Below are 24051 nucleotides of genomic sequence, written 5' to 3'. Positions count from 1 at the left end.
TTTGCTTAATAATGATAAACTTTTCATTAAACCTCAATTTATTATGTATATCCTGCCAAAGTTCTCTAAAATGTAAGCTAAGGCCAAGATGGAGTAGCAGGTGCCACATCTGTCGTTTCACTAAGAACAACACCACAAACAGACAACATCTACGAAGTAACGTTTTCCAACCTTGTACATTAGGCAACCCAGGACAGCGATACCCGAATGAGGTAAACTCTGTGACTGTCCCCCTGGTTATGACCTCATGAGGCCTCCCAGACTGCAGCACTGAGAGTCAAGACCCAGTCAGAGCCTAGCAATCTCACTGAACCGAGGAGATGCAGATGGAAGGTTGGGGGATGTGGTGCAAAGCCTAAAATTAAGACCCGATAGGATGTGTTGCTTTCATACCTGGTGAATCCAAAAGGGCCTCAAGTGGTATAACCACAATTCCCCTTCCAAATCTGCTCTGGTGGATGAGGTCCTGTAGCCAAACAATCTCCCTTATTAGTAAGACCAGGCACAGTTCTTGCTTGTCTTTTTTTTTTTTTTTTTTTTTTTTTTTTGCGGTACGCGGGCCTCTCACTGCCGTGGCCTCTCCCGTTGCGGAGCACAGGCTCCGGACGCGCAGGCTCAGCGGCCATGGCTCACGGGCCCAGCCGTTCCGCGGCATGTGGGATCTTCCCGGACCGGGGCAAGAACCCGTGTCCCCTGCATCGGCAGGCGGACTCTCAACCACTGCGCCACCAGGGAAGCCCATCTTGCTTGTCTTTGAGTAGTGGTTTTTAGTTTCCTGACAGCTCATGGGATTATTAAACACGCTAATCACAACCTACCGCAATAACTGAGATCACACCCCTTAGTACTACAAAGCCTGTCTCCCATAGCCTCTAGTTGTTCACTCTGTCCCTGAGTGCCACCTCTATATGGTCCATGTGGTGTGCTGTGTCCTCCTCCCCTAGGTTGTGAGTATATGTGACTAATAACATATGTGACTATGGTCGATCTCATTTATCCAGTGTTGGGTGATATGTGTTTGGTTACTTCCATAATTCTAGGGTAGAAATCCCTTCCTCATCAATGGGGTAATTAGGAGGTGATTAAAAGAAGCAGGCCAAGATGTGAAAGGTTTACAGGTCAAAATACTGGAGAGACAGGATATGCACAGAAATAAAACAATAAAGTTCAGCAGAGCATTTCCTCAAATCTTCATCTCAGACTGACAAACACACATTTAAGGGAAACAACTTGAGGGCAGGGAAAGTATCATGCAATCAGAAAGGAACAAAAACTCTTAATTCACAGCAAATCCAATAGAGTACTTAGAAAACTCAGCAGTATCTCAGTAGTGGGGCAAAATTAGATGTACATTAGTCTAATCTAATGCTACTTAACATAGTTTAGAAGCAATCTAAAAGGATTTCTCCTTTTCTCAGTAAAGTAACTGTGCTCCAGAACGAAGCTCAAGAATATTTATAGACATACAAAAATATTCAGCAACAACAAAGTTAAAATCACGATGCCTGGCATTCCATCAAAAACTATGAGGTAAGCAAAGAATCAGGAAAGTATGACCCAGGAGGAGAAAAAACAATCAATAGAAACAGACTGAGAAATGACCCAGATAATAGAATTATTAAATAAGGACATTAAAACTGTTACTATTATATTTCTATATGCCAAGATGAAAGGGGAAATATTAAACATAAGTAGAGACATGAATGATATGAAAAATAAACTGAACTTCTAAATGTGAAAACTACAATGTCAGACATGAAACACACTTGTTTGGATTGAAAATGGGGTGCTTCAGAAGAAAAGATTGGTGAACTTGAATACACAGCAACGGAATCTACCCAAAATGAAACACAGGGAGTATGAAGACTGTGAAAAAAGTGAATGTACCATCAGTAAGCTGGGGGACAACTTCGAGTGTGCTACCACATGTGTAACTGGAGTCAAAGGAAAGCAACTCAGGGCAGGAGGTAGAAAAAAAAAGACTTGAGGAAATAATGGCTGTAACTGTTCCAGGTTTGATGAAAACTACAATTCCACAGATCCAAGAAGCTCAACAAATCCCAAGTACAGAAAACAACACAAAAGCACATCTTAAACTGATTAAAAACAGTGATAACGAGAAAATCTTAAAAGCAGCTGGAGAAAAGTGATATGTTTTGAATAAAAGAATGAAGATAAGAATGATAGATTTCTCATCAGAAGCAATGCAAGTCAGAGGAAAGTGGAGCAACTACTCTACTAAAAGAAAATACTATCAACCTAGAATTGACAACATAGTAAAATAAGCCTTCAAAAATGAAGATGAAATAAAGACTTTCTTAGACATCTAAGGCTAAAAGAATTCATCATCAGCAGACCTGTGCTGCAGTAAATGCTAAAAGGTCCTTCATGCAGAAGGAAAATAATACCAGATGGAAACAGGTAGCTACATAAAGCAATTAAGGACACCAGACATTATAAATATGTAATTATAACATACTTTCTCTTCTTTTTAATCTCTATAAAATTAACTGACTATGTGTAGTAAAAAAATAGTAACAATGTATTGGGAGGTTTATAATATATTTAGAAGCTAAATGTATAACAACAATATTACAAAGGCCAGTAAAGAGGCAAGAGAAGTATACCACAGCAAGGTCTTATGCTATACATGAAGTCATATAATAATACTTAAGTTGAAGACATACAGGAAATGATGGAGACTTGTCAAAAGGACACAGGAGCAAACTGACAGGGCTCCCGTTCTGGGAAAATTTTAGCATCAAAATAAATCATAATTATTTAGATTATAATCTATTTAATAAATTAGGACTCTGAGTCCATACTGATACAATAAATAGACACAAAATAAAAAGTTAAGGAAGAGGAGAAAGCTCTAAATTTCAGGAACCGTTTTCATCAATCATAGACAGTGTTCTGTAGACCCAGTCTAAATTCCACTTTCTATTATAAATTGGTAAACCAGTTCAAAAAAAATGAAAGGCTCCTTACACTGTACAGACAGCGTACTTGATTGAAGGCATGAAATAAAACCTCATTTATCTGTATTTGAAATTTTTCTTGTTATTGCTCTTATTGATTCAGAAACACAATTTGATTTTTCATTTGCTTAAACATTTCTTGTCTAAATCTTTTTGTAATCTTCATCAAAATGTCTGCTTTCATGATATGCCTAGTCCAGCTTTTAAATCCAAGGAAAAAAAGCATACGATTTTGATAAATGGACACTCAATTGATTCTCCGAACTTTTAAAATACAGCTATGTGCTCAACAGTACTACTGAAGTTGATCTGTTTTTATTTTAAATCCAGAAATAACTGCTTATGTGTGAAACCACCACATGTGATTTCTTTCTAACTCACAATTGACAGAAATCATATTTATTGTTACCTCTCAAAAATAAAATAAAATTCCTACTCTCTCAGGACTAGCTATGGAAATAAGACAGAAAAGCCTTCTTAAAATCTCTTTTGGGCTTCCCTGGTGGCGCAGCGGTTGCGCGTCCACCTGCCGATGCAGGGAAACCGGGTTCGCGCCCCGGTCTGGGAGGATCCCACATGCCGCGGAGCGGCTGGGCCCGTGAGCCATGGCCGCTGAGCCTGCGCGTCCGGAGCCTGTCCTCCGCTCTTTTTCTTTATATCTGATACCACAAAATATCTGCAAAAAATGGCATTTCTACTAAAATATAACAAAAACTTTGGACAATAGAGCCTTATCATACAGGTACCTGTAATAAGCCTCAGATATGCATGTTTTGGAAAAAAGAAAAAAATATACCCAAGATAGAAAGTGACAGTAGAAGAACTCTTTCTCCTTCCTTCTTTACATCCTATTTATAGAGTGTCAAATATGTGCCAGTATCTGTTCTAGGTTCAAAATGCAAACTCCTTAGAGTCAAGCTTCATATGCTGACCACCACTGTCTCACCTCCAATGATGTTTTATTGCCTGAATTAAATATAGGTTATCTTTCTTAAAATAAAACTACAAAAATTGCTAAGGTGTACTCTAGATGTTAAGACTAATACTTAATAAATAATAGTATTACTAAAATAATTAAGAATGACTTTTGATAGAGGTTTTAATAAATACAATTTCTGGGATTTATTTACAGACAGCTATTAGAAACAACTTTGAAAATTGTCTTCAGATAATAAGAAAAGTCAATGAGATTCTTAGGAAGGATGTGCAGTAATCTTCATTCCCTTAGGAAAAGAAATTACCTGGTTTTCTCCCTAGATATATTTTCAGATGAAATTGCAGAGGATAAAGACATATTGTTTTCTGAACCAAGAAGCTGAGCATTTTCGAGTTTAAAATTTATTATTGGTGCCTGTCACAACACAACTTTGTAATTATATGATAGATAAAAAGAACATTTATATTTCTTTAGTTTGTTTTTTGACTGTAAAATCATTTAATCTCTCCTCCCTCAACAACAACAAAAATGCATATCTAATTCTCAGTACTTTAAAGTGTTTTTTAACAGATTGAATGAACAAGACAGTTAACTTAGTCACAACAGTCAATAAAATCCTAGAAAAAATATATTGAATTTTTCCAGATGAAATCATCATTGACCTTCTGATAAACCTCACCTTGCTCCTGAAAATATAAGCCTTCTAAGCCAAAAATATTATTTGATGTATTTGGTTATTATCTAGTGAATATGTTATCAAAATGTTAACATTACAATTTAACAACACCCAAAAAACAGCTAATCCAAAAACTTCATGCTGTTTACCACAATGTTCATTACAGCACTATTTACAATAGCCAGGACACGGAAACAACCTAGGTGTCCATCGACAGATGAATGGATAAGAAGATGTGGCATATATATACAATGAAATATTACTCAGTCATAAAAAGAAATGAAATTGAGTTAACTGTAGTGAGGTGGATGGAACCTAGAGACTGTCATAGAGTGAAGTAAGTCAGAAAGACAAAAACAAATACTAATGCTAACACATATATATAGAATCTAAAAAAATAAAATAAAAATGGTTCTAATGAACCTAGGGGAAGGACAGAAATAAAGACACAGACACAGAGAATGGACTTGAGGACCTGGGAAGGGGGAAGGGTAAGCTGGGACAAAGTGAGAGAGTGAGAGAATAGCACTGACATATACACACTACCAAATGAATGTAAAATAGATAGCTGGTGGGAAGCAGCTGCATAGCACAGGGAGATCAGCTCGGTGTTCTGTGTCCACCTAGAGGGGTGGGATAGGGAAGGTGGGAGGGAGACACAAGAGGCAAGGGATATGGGGATATATGTATACATATAGCTGATTCACTTTGTCATACAGCAGAAACTAACACAACATTGTAAAGCAATTATACTCCAATAAAGATGTTTAAAAAAAAAAACAAAACTTCATGCTGGACTCCAGGATGATTTCAAAAGGGAGTAAAGTTAAAAATAAAGCAGCAAACAAATAAAAGGAAGAGTGTTTAAATAACAAACTCCATAGAATCAATGAAGATGTATAAAAGAGATTAGAAAATAAAAATTTTTAAAAGGTACTTGTCCATTATTTCATAACACAGAAAATCATCCAAGTTATGAACAGTATGCTAGTTTCTGGGGCCTAGCAAATTCTTTCTTTGTTTATTTTGTTAATAGCATACATTTCTAAAATTCTCATGCATTCAGAGACCTGAATCAACAAGAATTCTACTAAAATTATGATATGCATGCAAACAATTTGATATACCCAGAGAGTGAAGCCCCAAATCTAGCCTTCCCAGCCAACAGAACAATGGAAGGGGGAAAGGAGAAGACAGATGTACCCCTGAAGGCCAGGGTAGAACAGATGATAAACATACTTTAAACAAAGAATTGTAGAAGGACAACACTTGCATGATATAGTCCTAAGACTGTGCTTTCAAGAATGAAGATGGGGCTTCCCTGGTGGCGCAGTGGTTGAGAGTCCACCTGCCGATGCAGGGGATACGGGTTCGTGCCCCGGTCCGGGAAGATCCCACATGCCGCGGAGCGGCTAGGCCCGTGAGCCACGGCCGCTAAGCCTGCGCGTCCAGAGCCTGTGCTCCGCAATGGGAGAGGCCACAACAGTGAGAGGCCCGCGTACCACAAATAAATAAATAAATAATGAAGATGGAATCACCCATCTCAACTATTTGTTGGTGTGATTACCAAACTAGCATATCACTGAGCATTGGTTAGGCTGTGTGGACTAAATACTTGAGCATGGAAATTACTGTATGTATGTATGTATTCAGCCTGGGATGAAGAGTTAGGTAAGACATCTAAATTTGAGTAGTTATTGATTAAACTTAAATACAAAATTCTTAGAAATAATCCTGTCCAGGTCCTGGAATGAATAAATTGTCTCTATTCTAATCTGGTCTTTCTTCTTCTTTTCAATGTGTTCCAAAGTATTGTGCTGCCCTGGTGTGCCCTACAACTGGTTTCTTTCATGTTCCAGAATCCTTACTAGCATTACTTAGGCCTGATCTTACAAGTGATCAAAATATTCAAGTTTGAAGTGTTTATCAATTGCTTCCCACGTCTACCCTACCAATACACTTCACCACCACCACTACAGATTTTTTCTCTCTATTCTAGTGACTTTCAACCCTGCTTACACATAAGAATCAAATGGAGAGCTTTTAAAACTAATATTGCCTGAGCCCCATCTCAGCCCATTAAATCAGAATCTATGAGAGTGGGGCTCCACTATGTCTTTTTAAAAGCTCCCTCGGCAGTTATAATGTGCAGCCAAGGTTTAGACCTACTGCTTTAACCTGAATGCCATACTCAGCATCTTCTCTCTCTCTCTCTCTCTCCCCACCCCATGCTACAGTGATCACCCTGTTTATATTCTACTCTTCTGGTGTCAACTGTCACTTGCTAGGTAAATTCCAGCTAAGAAAGAGTGTCCCACTGTGATGAAGAAACACATGGGTATCACAATGTCATGATATATATGTGTAAGTAACATTACCTCTGTGGAGGTGTTTTGTTTTCTAACAATTTACTAATCTATTCCTATACCCCAGACATTCATCTATCCATACATTTGTTCATAATTCTGGGTCATTCAGAGATTCTGTACTTCAGACAAGAATTACCCCACCTCCTTACAGGTGACACATGGAAAAATAAAAGCTCTCTTCCAAAAATGCTCCCAGGAAATTTCTATAGATATATTCTCGAAAGAGGCTTAAATGGGGACGCTATCATAATGGGAGAGAATTCTGCCTAATATACACCTTAAGGGGTAGAGAATCTTTCATTGTAATCCTCTCACCTTTACTATCAGAAAAAAAGTTTTTTGTTATAGGGCTATTTCTTGTTATAATCTTCTGTTATTATTAGGCTAGAGACAAATAAAATATTTTAAAATGTATTAACATTACTGCCAACTTTAAAAATATACATTCAAGATGTACTTGAAAATGTGGCAATTGCAAAACAAAGCAAAAGCAACTTGAAAGAAATTTTGAAATAAATAACACTGACAGAAAACTGTGATAATAATAAAGTCCACTTTGACTAACCCTCAGTTCTAGTACCCTTCCATGGGTGTAGCCAGAGTGTGTATGTTTTTCAAAAAAATTTTCCTATGCATTTACAAATATATACACACATATTGTTGCTGTATTTAGAACATATTGTTTTAAAACTCTTCCTCATTTGCTACTTGTGATTTCTTTCAGGTCAGCGCCAAGATGCTGAGAAGCCCTGTGCCTCTGGACCGTTCTAGAGCTCACTGTTGGAGCGTTAAAACATGCCAAAGCCCACAAACCAAGCATAAGTTGAGACGACGCCCCAAAGGGATTCAGCAAAATTCATCACTACTACTTCTTTAGGTAATGCCTGAATGTGCTTAATGGGACATGGATTATTACGGTGATGGGAGGGCAGGTATCCATGGTGAGGAGACAAGAAAATAACTTCAAAGAAAATTCTTTGGAGCTAGAACTATAACATCACATTGCTGGTCCCATTACGTTGTTTTGCAAGATTACCTGGCCAAGACCACACCCCAACTTCTAGATATTACTCTAGAGAGGACGGATTACGTGCCTGAGCGATTACGAGGGGGCAGGAGAGGTGGAACAACTGATATTCCTCAGGGCAGTTTCTCAGTCTGTGGTCAATGAACCACCTAGACATAAAGAACAGCTGATGCTTGCTTAAAATGCGTAGGCCCCTCACTCTCATTTCAGACTCCCAGCCTCCAGCACCGTCCTGACTTCAGGACGGCACCGTAAGAAAACCCAGAACTCACCTACTCCCACAGACACGCTGAATCCGGAGCTACATACAGAACAACTTCCTCCGGAGGGAGGGGAACGACACCTAAAAACGGAGTCTGAGTGACTCCTACACCTCCAGCCAATGAGGCAAGGCCCCCCGTCGAAGAGGCCACCAGAGTCTGAGACACAATTGCTCCATAAACCCCACGTGCGGTGGCGCAACCTGCACCCTGAGGGAACTCGAAATCCATGCTCCTCCCTAAGGAGAGAAGGGTTTGGACCCCAACTTTTAAGACCTGCACCTGAGAGACAAGCTCCCAAAACATCTAGTTTTCAAAACCAAGGGGGCTCCCATCCTCGAGAGACCCTGAGAAACAACACTTAAACGGCTCCGAGGCCACTCACCCGCCACAGAGCTCAGCGAACAGGTGGCAGCTCCAGAAGTGCCCGGACTTTACGTGAATGAGGCTCATTTGTTCATCTTAAAGCCTAGCCTGAGGGGCAGGCGTCTCTTTAACACAGTCTAGAGGCCTGAGGGCTTGCTGCACCGTCTTCAAGAGCTCCCTCAGAAAAGTTCCAACCCGGCGGCCGCCATCTTCTTGTTAACTTTAGGCTCCGCCCCTTCTCCCTCCTCCCACATACCATCCGTTCCCTTCCGTACTGTCTACCACGTACTGTCCATCACGTATTGTCCATCATATATGCGCATCAAATTTTTTCCACTCTAAGATCTTCAGTAGTTAACATGTTGACTATCAGCCATATTAAACCTCAAAAAAATGACCTCCTCTTATTGGACTCAGAGCTTTAACGCTTCATCCACGGTTCTGAAAACTATTAACATTCTTGTTAAGTCTAAAGAGACTGAAAAAAAGATTTAAATATTTATAAAAATCATTAGGAAATGTCTGTAGGTTCTGCTGGGGGAACCTAGTGTACTGGGTATTTTAATTCTACATGTGGGAATCGTGTAAATGTGGAATTAGCACAGGTCCTTCCCATTTTTCTGGTTCACTTGATCATCTAGGAGAGACCCACAGAACGTTATTCACGAGGTTTCACAGACTTGTAGGAATGGATCCATTTGTTCTTGCCACCTTGAGAAAGGCTGGGCTTTATGATGGGCAGCCTCTTATTTCCCTTTGTCCGCGCTGAATGTGATTCCTGGGACCTGAGGCCCTCCTGGCTCCCTCGGCTTCCTCCAGTCCAGCCCTGCCCATTGCTCTCTGTGTCGACCACCAGCAAGTTTTTTCTTTTTCTTTTTCTTTTTCTTGGCTGCGCAACTTGTGAGATCTTAGTTCCCAACAAGGGACCGAAGCCCAGCCCTTGGCAGTGAAAGCACAGAGTCCTAATGACTGGACCACCAGGAAATTCCCAAACTGCCAGCAGCTTTTGATTCAAGAAGCTTCCTTTAAGGGAGGAGCTATTTTTCCTAAATGCAAATTGTTACACTGTAAGTTGTCAAATAAAATATTTTTGTACTCTCAAAAAAAAAAAAAAAAAAAGACTTCTCCAGGACTCTGAGTGTATCACACCCGCTCCAACCTCCACACCCTAGTTCACCTACCCCCGCACTGACTCCAGTCCTGTCCTCCTCCCACTGATATCCTCTACCTACTGGTGCCCTCCTCCCACTTATCCTTCCCTCCCTCCTATTTGGCCCACCTCCCTTCTCCCCCTACTTGCGGTCCCTTGCCCCAACTCAGGGGCCCAAGTACCTCTCACCCATTCTTTCTCTGCAGTGAGGTGCAGTACATGGTGCTCCAGAATGTGGCCACCATGTCCACTATGCCCAGATATGTTTGAGCCCTCCTAGAAGAGTTTCTACATCAGGCCCATCAACCCCACCCAGATAAGATCCTGAAGCTAGAAGCACTGACCAACCTGGCAAATGAGACTAACATCCGTAACTTTCCTACGGGAATGCCAGACCTACATTCACAGCACAGACAGGGATTTTGTGGCAGCCACGGTCCAAGCCACTGGACGCTGGGCAACTAACATAGGCCGAGTGGGTGACATCTGCCGCAATGACCTGGTGCAGCTACTGTCCCACTGTGATGAACTCGTGGTCACAGAGTCAGTGGTCATCATGAAGAAGCTGCTGCAGATAGACCCAGCACAACATGAGATCATCAAACACTGGGCAAAGATCAGAAAACATCCAGGTGCCCATGGCGCGAACCAGCATCCTCTGGCTCTTCAGTGAGTACTGTGAGCATGTCCCTAGGATTGCATCTGATGTCCTGAGAAAAACAGCCAAGCCTTTCACAGCAGAGGAGGACATCTTCAACCTGCAGGTCATCAACCTTGTTGGCCAAGCTTTACCTGACCAACTCTAAGTAGACCAAACTGCTGATCGTGTATGTACTGAGTCTGGCCATGTACAACAAGAACTGTGATATCAGAAACCAGGTGCACTTCACCCAGCAATTTATGGTCCCTTCGGAGCAGTGTGGGGCCCTCAGCTGCCATGCCAAGACACACTTCATGGCACCCAAAGCAGTCCCAGTCTTGGAATTATTCTTCAAAGACCAGGATCACTTACAGATGGGCTCACTGTCTCATCTGCTCAATGCCAAGGCCACAGGCTACCAGGAACTCACAGACTGGCCAGAGGAAGCCCCAGATCCATCTTTTTACAACTTGGAGGTATGTGAATGGACCACATGATCAAATCAGGAGAAGAAGAAGGAGAAGGAGAAGGAGAGGAAGAGGAAGAGGAAGAAGAAGAAGAAGAAGAAGAAGAAGAGGAAGAAGAAGGAGAAACCTTTCTACTTAGCATCTGGGGGGGACTCAGAACTCACAGTCTACAGGCAGCGACCACCAGTCTGAGAGTGAATCATACAGTAAGAGCGGCAGCAATAGCAGCTCCAGGGAATCTAGCAGTGAGTTCAAAAATGAAGACCAGGATGAGGACGAGGGGAAGGGGAAGAGCAGCGAGAGTGATCAGGGTGAGGAGGAAGGTGAGAAGAGGAAGATGAAGAGGAAGAAAGTGCTCAGGCTCCTTCTCAGATGACAACAGTGATTCCATCAATAGTTCATCAAAGTCTGAGAGGCAGCAGAGTCTGAGGAAGAGCAGATGGAACCTGCCTCCTAGAGGAAAACCAAAAAACAAACAAAACACCAGTGGCAGGGCTTCCCTGGTGGCACAGTGGTTGAGAGTCCGCCTTCCAATGCAGGGGACACGGGTTCGTGCCCCGGTCCGGGAGGATCCCACATGCCGCGGAGCAGCTGGGCCCGTGAGCTGTGGCCGCTGAGCCTGTGTGTCCGGAGTCTGTGCTCCGCAACGGGAGAGGCCACAGCAGTGAGAGGCCCGCGTACCGCAAAAAAAAAAAAACAGTGGCAAAGGTGCCCCTGCAGCCAAGGAGATCTCCCTGCTCAATCTAAAGGACTTCACACCTCCCAATATCCAATCTGTCTCTCCTCCCAGCGTTGTGTCTAGCAGTCTGGCTGCTGACCTACAGGGCCTGACACAGACTCTGCCCGCGCCGTGCCCTCACTTCTGATTCCAGTATCGGGTGTTGGGAGGCAGGAGATGCTGCACCTTTTTGCTGGTGAGGGGCTATCTGTGGGCCACATCTTCAGCAGCCAGCCTTTGTCCCGGGACTCCCACGTAGTGGCTGTGCACATTTACTTCTTCAACAGCTCTGATACCCCTGTCAAGGGCCTGCATGTGAACATCCCCTGAACTTCCTGCTGGCATTAACATCCTGAAATCGAGCCCTAAGCACTCAGAATCTGCCACTGCTGTCGTGGACATTAATTTCTGTGACTCAACCTAGGTGGCCAGGCTTCCAGCTGTGAACAAAACCCAAGAGTTCTATGTCTCCATCCAGCCACTGGGGAACTGATGGCTCTGTGTTCATGAGTGACAATGAGTTCAGGAACAGGGAAACCTGACAGGCATGAATGAGATCACAGAGGAGCTCAAGCTGCCAGACACCTGTCAGAGTAATGATGTTGTGGTGCAGAAAGTGACTGCCATTGCCAACCTGGGTTGTGTCCCTTGTGGGGCCTATGGTGGGCACAGGTTTGCAGGAAGGACACTGACCAGTGGGTGACTGGTCCCGCTGACCCTGGAATGCCCTGTTCACTGGAGCTGCCCAGCTGACAGTCAACAGCGAGAAGATGGTGATGTGCTGGTGAAGGACATGGTGCAGGCTCTGATGCAATGACTCCCAAATGCTGTGACCTCTTTGGACCCCACCTGTCCCTCCCTCATGAAATCTGGGCTGTTAGCCCCTCTCTCTCTGTCTCTCTCCTTATTTCTTTGTCTCTCTCTTTTTCTCTCTCTCTCTCATATCAGATTCCTCATGCCAGATAGCATCCAGGGGGGTCCTCTGCCCCTCTCTCTCGTCATTACCAGGCACCCCTCTCTTTCCCCTCCCCATGGGTTCCTTAGTGACCTGTGCAGAAGGAAACAGCAGATTCTTCCTTCAGTCCTCCTATTTTTCTGTAGCTATTATTGTAGCAAAATCTCAATAGAATGTCTTCTCCTTAATATATGTCATAAAGCACGTTATATATATTACATATATGATGGATATTAACTAGACTTATTGTGGTGATCATTTTACAATATATACAAATATCAAGTCATTACCGTTGTATACCTGAAACTAATATAATGTCATATGTCAATTATACCTCAATAACAAACAAATAAATAAATAGTGTCTTTCTGGACTGTAGTCCAAGAACATTGAATCAGGATATCTAGATGTGAGTCTAGAAGCCTTCATTTCAAAAGTGTCTGACATAATTTTAAAGCATAATCGAGTTTAAACCTGTAAACTTGACTGCAAGGTATGCCCTAGACACCTCTTGTTTTAGCAGTGTCCTCTTCTCTGCCCTGGGCTCTTCCACATGGTACCAGCCCTTCAGAAAGAACCTTGGTAAACTGCAATTGAGGTACCAGAGGAAACTACCAAAGAGCAGGAGAAATGAGATCTCTGGAGCCTGTACATTCTACAGTAGCTAGTTTACAACAGTTAACCAAATGAGTACCTACTAAGACACAGTCCAAGGGAGGCAATTATGGAAACTCAAAGAAAAGTGGAATTTCTGACCTTAAAGAGTTTACAGTCTGATAGGAGACAAATCTGCACATTAAAAGTATGTGAGGAGAATAGAAAATCTAATCATCCTAATTACTTGGGTAATTGTTTTAACTTTTACATCTATTTTGACTACAGACAGAAAGTCTGAATAGAGTCTTCTAACCCCTAGTCTAGGATTTTCCATTAAATATCCTAATGCATTACTATAATATAGTCTAGACTTTCTAGTCTCTTGCTTAGAAATTTCTTTTGATTTATTCTATGTATAAACCATAGTATATTCTGGAATTTTAAGGTATGTATAGTTTCAAATATCCTGGATTATTTTCTCAAATTATCAAAAGATTTCAGAAATTCCATCACTTTTGCACTCAAAAATAATACAAGACAGCTATTTTTTTCCATTCATTCATTCATTGATTCTAAGTCATAAATTGAGAGTCACGTATATCTTAGGATAGTAAAGATGATTAAAACTTGGTGACTGTTCTCATGGACCACAGCCTCAGAGAAGGCAGATGTATAAATGCCCATGAACCTTAATTCTGGGGGGAAAAAAAAATCTATCTATCTATCTATATAAAATCACCTTGGAGAATATATCTTATCCCCTGTGCTTGGCAGATAATGATAATTTTAGAATGCACGAGAAGATGAAATTGCTATACAAAAAGTAGTTCTCGCTAAGTTGGGTGGAGAGTGAGTGCACATTTTAAGCCAGCAGGGATATGGGCAGGTGACAGATAAGGCACGGAATCTTATTTTAGCAATGGAGAGGTAAAGAACCTATAATGATCTATTCAGTGAAAGGAATGTGCTCCTTAAATAATCACTATGTGACATGCTTTTTCCATTTGATAACTAGATTAACTGTGACACAATAGGATTTAGGGCATGGGTGAGGGAAGGAAGAAGAGCTCTCAACACAGAATGGAAATAGGGCTAGAGCACAGGGTTGCCTGGCCCCAAAAACTACACATATGTCATTGTGAATGGAAGCACCCATCAAAGAATTTTCAGCGTGGAATCCTGGGATGCCTTCATTTGTTACCCCAGACTTCTCCTAGCTATGGCAGGAGCCTCAGATGCTAATTGCCACCATGAGTTCCTAGATTTACACACTGAACACTATGACATAATCCTGGAGGAATACAAGGAGATTGGGGAAGACAGATCTCTTCAGCCCTGCTGTGAGAGTAGAGATAAGCAAACCCAAAGCGAACTTGACAACTTTCCCTTTAATTGATTTAAATTAGGAATTTCTCCAACTTCCAAACTGTTTTCTAATTAAATTCGATATGAATGATGGCCCATATTGCAGATGGTTGAAAGGTGAGTTTTCTAAAATAATAACGAAGCCAGAATGTGATCTAGTTTTCTGGAGGAGTAATCCATGCTATTCAGATGACATCTTTCAACATTTTGGGGAGGTGGTGGTGATTAGCTTATTTTAGGTTTTTAATAAAATGATAAATCCCCCTCAAAAATCCTACCAAACTCTAAGTCTCATCTTAAAAATAATTTTAATGAGATTTATTTTTATTCATTTTAAAAATTGATATGTGCTCATGACAAAATATTTAGGATATAGAAAGTAGAAAAATAGGAAAAAACGAGTACCCAGAATGACAGATATATTCACTGGTAAAAATTAACATTTTCAGTATACTTTTCTCATAGTTTATAGTTTAAACTGTAAATAATTTTGATATCATATTAAATAGTGTACATATAAAATATATATCTCTTCATGTAATATAAAACAAAAGTTTCCATGATATTACAATATTTTACAAAGATGAATTTAATCCTCACATAGTATTTCTTCACATAAAGCATGCCATAATTTATTTGTTGACTCCTCTTTTTTCAGTTTAAAGTGTCATTTCCAAGTATTCAATATTTTGAATAAGGCTATACAATATATCAGTGTGGACATTTTAACTTTTTATTGTTTTTGGTGTTTTTAGTTTGTTGACCTCTCAGGGTTTATTTACAGAAGTAGGATTATGTATTAAGGGTTGGTTATAAAAATATTTAAGAGTTTGATATATTTGGGGACATTTTCTGATAAGATCACCCCAATTTTTGCCTCACCATAAGGGTAAAACTGCCTATTTACTGCAAACATTCTCATATTAAATGTTCTGTTATTTTTACATGTGCTCATTTGTCTGTAACACTGAAGCTGGATTTGTATTTATTTGATTGCTGAGAGGTAGAATATTTCCATACGTACTTTTCAATCAGTATTTCTTCTTCTCTTATAAATTGTCTATTCAAATTTGTTTTACATGAAAACAATGTTGTCAATTCCTTATTTGCAAAGAATATGATTGGTTACGGATAGATTTTCAATAAAAATGTACATGAAAACTCAGTCTTCTGTAGTTAGACCACTCAGAAAAGTTCAGAAAAATCATCTCAAACAGGAGGAATGCCCTCCAACACACACACACAGACCCACACTGTCGGAGAGGGTAAAATTCCTCTTGAGTTCTTATGGCTGGACTAATCATAAAATTGACCAAGACAGATTAACAGGAGGAAAAGAAACTAATTTTAACTTGTGCACATAGAGGTCTCATAGAAATAGGACCTAAGGAATGGCCAAAGCAGACAGCTTTTATACTTTTAAGACAAAGAAACAAATTTGTGAGGAATTGACAGGACAAATAAACAGGCTTTGAGTGATTAATTAGTGAAGAATCTAAACAGAGTTTGGGTTTGGAGTAGCAAATTAAAGAAATAACAAGGTTTGTTTACGGCAGCTTCTCAGCCCGAATGAATTTTCTTTCTTTTTTTTTAACTTTTTACTTTATATTGGAGTATAGTTGATTAACAATGTTGTGTTAGTTTCAGGTGTACCACAAAGTGATTCAGTTATACATATACATGTATCTATTCTTTTTCAAATTCTTTTCCCAATTAGATTGTTATAGAATATTGAGCAGAGTTCCCTGTGGTAGGTCCTTGTTGGTTATACATTTTATTTTTTATTATTTATTTATTTTTTACTGGAAAAATTATAGTTGCTCTATAATGTTGTGTTAGTTTCTGCTGTACAATGAAGTGAATCAGCTATATGTAAACATATATCCCCTCCCTCTTGAACCTCCCTCCCACCCCCGCCCCCCATCCCACCTCTCTAGGTCATCACAGAGCACCGAGCTGAGCTCCCTGTACTATACAGCAGGTTCCCACTAGCTATGTATTTTACACATGGTAGTATATATATGTCAATCCTGATCTCCCAATTCCTCGCACCCTCTCCTTCCCCCCCAGGCCCACATGTCCATTTTCTACACCTGTGTCTCTATTCCTGCCCTGCAAATAGGTTCAACTGTACCATTTTTCTAGATTCCACATATATGCATTAATATACGATATTTGTTTTTCTCTTTCTGACTTATTTCACTCTGTATGACAGACCCTAGGTCTATCCACATCTCTACAAAGACCCAATTTTGTTTCTTTTTATGGCTGAGTAATATTCCATTGTATACATGTACCACATCTTCTTTAACCATTCCTCTGTTGATGGACATTTAGATTGTTTCCATGTCCTGGCTATTGTAAATAGTGCTGTAATGAACATTGGGGTACATGTGTCTTTTTGAATTATGGTTTTCTCAGGGTATACACCCAGTAGTGGGATTGCTGGATCATATGGTAGTTCTAGTTTTAGTTTTTTAATGAATGTCCATACTGTTATCCATAGTGGTTGTATCAATTTACATTCCCACCAAGAGTGCAAGAGGTGTCCCTTTTCTCCACATCCTCTCCAGCATTTATTGTTTGTAGATTTTTTTATGATGACCAGTCTGCAGTGTGAGGTGATACCTCATTGTAGTTTTGATTTGCATTTCTCTAATAATTAGTGATGTTGAACATCTTTTCATGTACCTCTTGGTTAAATATACCAGTGTGTACATGTCAATCCCAAACTCCCTAAATATCCCTCCTCCCCACCCCCTCCCCACTGGTAACCATAAGTCCATTCTCTAAGTCTGTGAGTCTCTTTCTGTTTTGTAAATAAGTTTACCTGTATCATTTTTTTTAGATTCCACATATAACTGATATCATACAATATTTCTCTTTCTCTGTCTGACTTACTTCCCTCAGTATCACAATCTCTAGGTCCATCCGTGTTGCTGCAAATGGCATTATTTCATTTTTTTAATGGCAGAGTAATATTCCATTGTATATACGGAGAACACTATGGAGGTTCCTTAAGAAGCTAAAAATAGAGCTACCATACGATCCTGCAATCCCACTTCTGGGCATATACCAGGAGAAAAACATGGTCTGAAAGGATAACTGCACACCAATATTCATTGCAGGGCTGTTTACAATAGCCAAGATATGGAAACAACCTATATGTCCATCGACAGAAGAATTGGTAAAGAAGATGTGGTACATATATACAATGGAATATTACTCAACTGACTGAATTTTGTATCTCTGGTGATAAGGGTGTCCTTCCAGAAGGGCACCTTTCACATGAGAGGCTTATTTCCTGCTTTCAGGGAGACAGAGAGGAGGGTCAAAGTGTCACTGTTCCCTTGGCTGTTTCTTAAGTAACTTTACTTCAAAATAATCAACATGCCATTAAGGCATATTTTGGGGTGGCCTGCACTGGGCCCCCACAACACTCACCCTCCTACCCCTATACTTCTTTCCCCCTTAAATAACCTACACTGCATGTTCCATATAGCATTCAGGAAGAGTGGACCCCGACAGCCTCCCAGGGGTGTGCAGGTTGATTCTGAGGTATGTAACAAAGAGGAATTATCTCCTGGGCTCCTCCTTCCCATTCTTCTCCCGGCATCACTAAACACACACTAGTGGCAACGGAACAATTTGACGGCACCATTCAGAGGTGCTGATTTCCTTTTGAAAAGTGCTGAGATTAGAGAAGTTGGCTGGATTCTCCAGGAGGAGAAGAAAGGTTTAGGAAGCTATAAAAACCACTCACTTATAAAACCTCTGGTTAGGGAAATATTTATGCTTCACAGTGAGTTCATCCAAGAAAAATAAATATATAACTAAACAAATTAAATATATTTATTTTCTTCATAAGGGAGAATACTGAAAATTCAATGAAATCAGTTTTGTGCACGCTTCATATCTCTCTGCACTAACTCTTTATTATGATAAATTTTTACGGTGGTTTCAAAGGTTTTAGCTTTATTGTTTCTGCAACTAAGATGACTGGCCACTAATAAAAATATCTAAAATAACAGATATTCCTTTATGAGTCAATGCACATGTTCACATCTAGCTAATATAAAAGGGAATTTACTCTTGGGCAATGCTATATAAAGTGCATTTCTCTAGCAAAAAAAAAAAAACCAAAACATCGTTTTCTTAGCCAATTGCTCTATAAAATTTGAGATGTACTTCTGAGGTGAAGGGGGGAATTAAAATAATTCAATAAGAAAATTATACCTGAAAGTTCTATTTTTCGGTTCATACTAAAATGAAAATATAAGACTCAAAATAAATTTGAACTATGAATATAGCATGAATCATTAGTAATAATAATATTTTCCCTGCTAGAAAATAAATAAATGGGATTCATATCTCATTCCATTTTTCTTTCAAGCTTCTCTCCTAAAGGTATTGCTTCCACAAAGGATATTTATTTTCATTTATTTTTAACCTTCTGACCTTAGTTTCCTTGACCAAAAAATAATGTTAATATTTCCTACGCCACTGCACCTTTTTGAGGATTATGAGAGAATTATATGTAAATTAAATACCAAATGCCTAGCATTTGATAGGTACTCTTTAAAATATTTTTCTATCAGGTTGCCTTTTTATTAAGTATTATAAATTATATATGGCATAATTCATAATTTTTCAGTCTTATTTATAGTTGGGCCAATGAGTACCATCTACCGTTTTAGTGCTTAAGGGAAAATGGCAAAACCTAAGAAAGACAGTCTCCACTTTGAAAGCTTCAAAAAATGGATTGATTCATTTTCCTCAACAATGTCCCTCTTTTTAGAGAGGATCAATACAGTGAGATGCAGAAAAGAATCTCTTCTGATCATTGATAAAAGGAAACGTTAGCTGTACTTTAAACATACCTGCTAGCAGAGAAAATAGTGAATGACATTGTAGTATCCATAGTAAAGGAACAAAATGGAATGTTGATGCAGAAGGACCTCTTAAGGGTAACTCACAAATCATGCCTTTGTTAGGTGTCTATGTGACTGTGAAACCGTCAGGATTTGTTTAGCTAATGACTCTAACTTGTTAAAATTTTAACCATGGGTCTTTCACTGCATTTAAAAGGAGTCATAATGTTCCTGCTATTATTTGTTTCTTGTGCTTGAAAAGATGATCTCACATGAATATTTCTTATCATTTAACAACATAAGGACATTTAGTCAACTCTCTGACCCACCAGCCTCTACTAGTTGAGCTATAGGTTCTTGTTCTAGCAGACTACATCTGTCCTCTTTTCTTTTACTTGGATTTCTAGACTTCTTCCAGGATAAGTAAAGCACACAGGTACTGAGGATGTGAACTTGAGGTGAAGAGGAGGAAATGCCGTTGGTCATTTTGAGGGAAATGGTAAAATTATTGAAATTGTTGAACATTTATAGACACTGTGCTAAGAAATTTAGTGCATTACCTTATTCAATATCCATTACAGTGTTCCAAGGTAGTAATTATTTTTATATCCATTATGCAGATGAGGCAACTGAGTATAAACAAGGTTAGTAACTTATTCAATGTATACAACCAGTATGTTTTCAATAAACGCTGGCTATTCTCGAAAGTAATGGCACGAGACAGCTTTGTGAAGTTCCATGAAACAACCTGTTAGGTTCTTGGGCACCAAAACTCAGGAAATTCATTAACTTGCCTAAGTTCATGTAGCTAAGTAAGTGACCTAAATACATTTGACCACATATCTATAAATTTGATCTAAAATCTATTCCACAGTTCTTGACTCTATAATGTGTTTCTTATGGTATTTGTCTGTTAATGGGAATTATAAATGATACAAACAAATAATAAAACTTGGTCCTTCCCCCATATGATCAGAGCCTATCAGGAGAAATAAATTTGATATTAGAAAACATCTAAAGTATAATATATATAATGATAATGCTCACCTGATAAGAACAACAGAGAACTATGAGATGAGGTGAGAAAGGAGAGATTTGAAAAACCTAGATGAGAAATAAATAGTCCGCCAGCCACTTTCTAAAGTGAGATTAGGTAAGATCTGTATTAGCAATTATGAAATCAAAGTCAGAGAACTGATCATACAACCATTCAAGAAGAAAGATGCTATTAATTTGGCCCACGGTAATACAACACAACTATAATAGTTTGGTCTCCATCTACAAAGATATTTGAATAATATTGAGAGTGACTTCTTTCTTTTGGTCGCACCGTGCAGCTTGTGGGATCTCAGTTCCCTGACCAGGGATTGAACCCGGGCCACGGCAGTGAAAGCTCGGAATCCTAACCATTAGGCCACCAGGGAACTCCCAATAGTGACTTCTGAAATTTACTTTAGGTTTAATATCTTTAAAAAATGGTTTGCCTGGGCTTCCCTGGTGGAGCAGGGGTTAAGAATCCGCCTGCCAATACAGGGGACACGGATTCAAGCCCTGGTCCGGGAAGACCCCACGTGCCGCGGAGCAAATAAGCCTGTGTGCCACAACTACTGAGCCTGCGCTCTAGAGCCCAGGATCCACAACTACTGAAGCCTGCACACCTAGAGCCCGTGCTCCGCAACAAGAGAAGCCACCGCAATGAGAAGCCCGCGCACCGCAATGAAGAGTAGCCCCCCTCTCTCTGCAACTAGAGAAAGCCCGCGCACAGCAACGAAGACCCAATGCAGCCAAAAATAAATAAATTTAAATGTAGATGGAACACCTATTGGGTTCTAGATACTTTGTACCCATGATCATTACATGAAGTAAATACACCTGAGAAAATTGAGACTCAGCCGATATTTGACAAGTTCCTAATACATGAGGACTAAGGGTTAGTCCAGGTAAGTTTGACTCCTAAGTCCATGGTTTTCCACTACATTGTTTTGCCTCAAAGAAGGAGATTTAGTCTGACTGGTCACTGATTCACCATCTTTCCTTCTCTCTTAGAAAGACCTCAGTGCTTGCGTCCCAGAAGTGAAGCATTTACTAAATACATGAATAAGGGAGCGCTCACAAACAGGTCTCCAGTGCCCAATCATCAGACATGCCGGTCAAAGAGGATTCTTGTAAGCCTTGAAATAGATAATCAGTGTAGAGGAGCAGGTGGGTATTTTTCATTTAAACGCTGTCCTGGGAAGCGAATGGAGGACACGTTTGCTGGACCTAAGAGTTAAATTTCCATTGTTGGGATATAAGCATCACGTTAAAGGATTCTGACACTGTTGCACATTCAGCTCACGTCACAAATCTCTTTAAGCCAAGTTCTGAGAATCTGGCTTCTGCCTAACTTGATTATATTGCTCTTAGGGCAAATGTAAAAGTCACTTTTCTTGATGCTTAGAGTCATTTGCTTTGCCCTTTCGATTTGCACATAAGTTTTCTTGAGCCTTTCTACTGAAATCAGAACTTCTGAGAATGATCTATATTATATCACAGATAAATTCAAAATGGAGATCCTGGACCTTTAAGGTAGAAGGCCTGAGACTTATCTATGGGGAAGGAAACACCCCTCTTTGTAACTTTGTTTCTTACCTTTTCACAAGTCAAAAATCTAGCAGATAACCCTCTGATTCAGAAGGATTCACAAAAGTTCTGATAAGTCTGTGGAAATATTATCAAAGCAATAGAGCCAATATTTTATCAGCATATTATTTAGCAGATTATACTTAGATACTTTTTATTGCCTAATGTAATGCTTTGTGTTGGTTTGGTTTAGTTTGGCTAAGTGTACATAATTTAGCATCGTTTAGTTTTGATTCAAATTCTGCTTCTCCACCAAGGTCTAGCTGCACCATGAAGTGTCCACAGAAGTGGGGTGGGGAGGTAGAATGTACAGACATGGCATTTCACATATAATCTCGTAATTAAAGATGTGTTTATCTTAAAAAGAAAAAAAATACAGCTTGAAAACCATTGATTTATTACACTGATCCACTTCAGATATCAAGGAGATACAAATATACCCCACTGCATTATATAGCATATAATATCACTATACCATATCATATTAGATTAGATTAGATTTTGTTCCAGATGATTTTCAGGCCCAGGGCCACACTCCTCTCTCTCATATCTCTTTCTTAAATAAGATCTTTCTTAATTTATCCCTCCTCACTTCCTTTCCCCTTTGGTAACCACAAGTTTGCTTACCATGTCTAATAGTCTATTTCTGTTTTGTATACAGATTCACTCATATTATTTTTTTAGATTCTACATACAAGTGATATCATATAAAACTTGTCTTTCTCTGTCTGGTTTAGGAGTATGGGATTAACAAATGCAAACTACTATACATAAAATACATAAGCAACAAGGATTTACTGTATAGCACAGGGAATAATATTCAATATTTTATAATAACCTATAATGGAAAATAATCTGAAAAAATATGTAACTGAATCACTTTGCTGTATACCTGAAACTAACACAATATTGTAAATCAACTATAATTCAGTTAAAAAATTTTCTTACAAAACATAATGCAATACATATTCAGTTTTGATACGCATGCAAACTTATTTTGGGGGGATACCTAATACAATGTCAGAATTTGCTGTAGTCTCTTAGAAGACAAGATTTCATTGCTATGTTTTTATGGTAGAACATTGATTTATATGATACTGTAACCAATATTTTGTATATTTTTAAATCTTGAATTTGCCTTTTTACACAAAATCAGTACCCTTCCAGGCACAGATGTGTAGGAGATGCTGTTTGACACAATCCATGGATGATCTGAACCTTTTCAATTAGTGCTGTTTTCTGAACAATTGGAAGTGGCTGATGTTGCATTTGCTACTAAGGGCCAGACTGCTTCAGGAATTTTTTTTTTTAAGTTATTAATGCAGTGGCAGAGCTTTCAGTTATCTATAGAATGTAAGTACGAATGCATACTATCAAATCACCACAATGAGGCTGGGCTTATTTTTCCAGGAATAGAAACATTGTCAGTTTTAGATTAATTTTAATAGGAATTAATGGCTCCTTAAATAAATGATTGTTGACAAGCAACTCTTTCAGAATCAAGTATTCTCAGATTGGTGTTTGTAACTCGGAGCAATGTCTGTATATATTTATACCAATAGCTCATTAACTTACTCATATTTTATTTAAAGACTCAGCTTTATGTCATGTTGAGGATTTTTTTGAATACTACTACAGTCAAGACACTCTACCAGGTATTTGACATCTTTTCAATCAAATTTTTCACTGCCAGTGTGGCACAGAAACTATTGTCCTTATTTTTTATTAGAGAAAATGAAGAATAGCAAAGACTAAAGTGTCACTGCAGGATGCGTGGATATGGTGAGCAGTTTATCATTTATTGTTTCTCTGTGATATGCCAGGTGCTTTATAAGGGGCCTCATTTAATGTCTCCTACCCTGTATGCAGAGATATGCTTTCAATTAAATGGAATGTACCTCCCTTTTTTTATATACATAGAAACATTATCAGATAATTATCATCAGATGATATTATGTTGCATTATGATAATCCTGCAACGTGGTGAGGGTGTGGGAGGGAAAAAATGCCACATAGTTTTTACAGAGGTATTTTCTGAGCTATTAACATT

The 24051-nt window shown here is 39.2% G+C and overlaps 1 pseudogene; it reads left to right on the top strand.

The window, feature by feature from the left end:
* The window catches only part of LOC102989856 (AP-3 complex subunit beta-2-like), a 54557-nt pseudogene extending 42149 nt beyond the window's left edge, over positions 1-12408 (top strand).
* The last annotated feature ends 11643 nt before the right edge of the window (positions 12409-24051 follow it).

Source organism: Physeter macrocephalus, chromosome 17 (genome assembly GCF_002837175.3).
Source record: "Physeter macrocephalus isolate SW-GA chromosome 17, ASM283717v5, whole genome shotgun sequence".
Lineage (NCBI taxonomy): Eukaryota > Metazoa > Chordata > Mammalia > Artiodactyla > Physeteridae > Physeter > Physeter macrocephalus.
Note: the sequence above shows the minus strand (reverse complement) of the source record. Positions and strands in the feature narration are given on the sequence as shown.